The sequence below is a fragment of the Schistocerca americana genome, chromosome 6 (assembly GCF_021461395.2).
Source record: "Schistocerca americana isolate TAMUIC-IGC-003095 chromosome 6, iqSchAmer2.1, whole genome shotgun sequence".
Taxonomy (NCBI): Eukaryota; Metazoa; Arthropoda; class Insecta; order Orthoptera; family Acrididae; genus Schistocerca; species Schistocerca americana.
The window spans coordinates 496,003,945-496,005,898 of record NC_060124.1 but is presented as its reverse complement, the minus strand read 5'-3'; positions in this window follow the sequence as shown (position 1 = coordinate 496,005,898).

The following is a 1,954-nucleotide window of genomic DNA, read 5'->3' as shown; positions in this document are numbered from 1 at the left end:
CTATTTAAAAGCTAAGCGCAGCAAATAAGTACAAAAACGCTTTATACAAACAGTACTCGCTGCTGCTGGTGCTCTCGCTCTGGCTGTCACAAGACAACTGCTGATTCAAGTGACTAGTGGCTAACGGCCGCGAAACAAACAAAAGACGGTTTTAGGGCGCTTTCTGTTCTAAACGATCAAGAAAACACTAAGAAATCTAACACGAAAACTACGTAAAGTTTTATCAAGAACTGTTAGTTACTATGCAGAGCAGATAAACACAAATAGAATCCCTTCCTTAGTGGAAGGTCGTAAACAAAATGCAAAATAAACGCTTTATACAAACAGTACTCGCTGCTGCTGGTGCTCTCGCTCTGGCTGTCACAAGACAAGAATAGTGCAGTTACTAATGGCAAATATTATACAGTTGGAGAATCTCAAGAGGAGGAGATATACTTGGAAAACACCTTGGAATACGGGAATATTCCAGGATTACGCCATCCTCAGACAAAGATTCTGGGTGTTGAGACAAACTTTGGGCTTGCATCTGGTAGTCATTTAATTCATTGCACGACATTTTGACTGGGCACCTACTAGTCATTTTGAGGTGAGCCTTCGACGACTGACGAAGAAAATTCACAGATAAATCGGAACCAGGTACTGGAGTGTAAGACGCACTCAGGAGCAAATATAGAGTAACATCACTATTTAGAAATGAAGTTTCGGATAGTCTTAGGTAAGATTCAGTGTCGAATCATTTGCGATTTTCAAACAGACGGAAAAAGGAAGTAGGCTATTATGTAGAAAAATAGTGGACATGTCTATAAAGGGTAATCAGAGATGTTGGAACGAAAAACATAGACACAAGGAAAGTAATTGAACAAAAAACTTCGCCAATTGAAGAAATAATGCAGTTTAGTGACGACAGAAAGAAGTAGAAAGAGGCGCAGGCGGAGACAGGTAAAAAAGGAATATAAATCTCTTATGAATCAAATAAATAGGAAACAGGGCCAGTCAAGGCGAATTGGTGGCAGAAAAGTGTGAAGAAATGGTAATAGAAATGATCGTCAGGACAACTGAGCATAAAGAAGTCAAAAAACCTTCAGTAAAATAAAAAGCAAAGGTGTTAACATTAAGAGTACAAAGGGGAATTCCGCTTTTAAACGCAGAGGAGACAGCGGTTAGCGGATAGCTGGCAAGAATGCTTTGAAGGGTTCTGTGGGGAGGAGGAATTATATGATGACGAGGTAGAAGAAGGAAGCTATATCGAAGAGACATGGGTCTAAGCATTAGAGTCAAAATTTAAAAGAGCTTGGGAAAACTTGAAATTAAATAAGAATGAAGGGACGGACAACATTCCATTCAGTTCCCAAGACAACTTAAGCAAGTAAGTGCGAGAGCAAGTGCACAATTTGCTTAACAGCTCAACATTCAAAGGGTGCAGGACGAACACAGGAAGAGGATAGACATACCAACAATAAATATTGTAGCTCTAAACTATCGCAGCTGTCTTAGGAAAGAACCTGAGGTCCAAGAACTAATAGAAAGCACTGAAACTTAAGTCGTCATGCTCATCGAAAGCTGGGTAAAACCGGAAATAAGTTCAGTGGAAATTTTTACAAAAGCCAAAGGCGCTTAGAAAGAACAGATTCAATACATTTGGTAGCGGCGTCTTTGTTGATGTTGCAAGTAATTTATCATGTAGCAAAATTGAAGCAGATAGCTCAAAAAATGTTCAAATGTGTGTGAAATCTTATGGGACTTAACTGCTAAGGTCATTAGTTCGTAAGCTTACACACTACTTAACCTAAATTATCCTAAGGACAAATACACACATCCATGCCCGAGGGAGGAGTCGAACCTCCGCTGGGACCAGCCGCACAGTCCATGACTGCAGCGCCTTAGACCGCTCGGCTAATCCTGCGCGGTGAAGCAGATTGTTTCCGTGAGTTAGTATGTGTAGAGGCTGTACTTG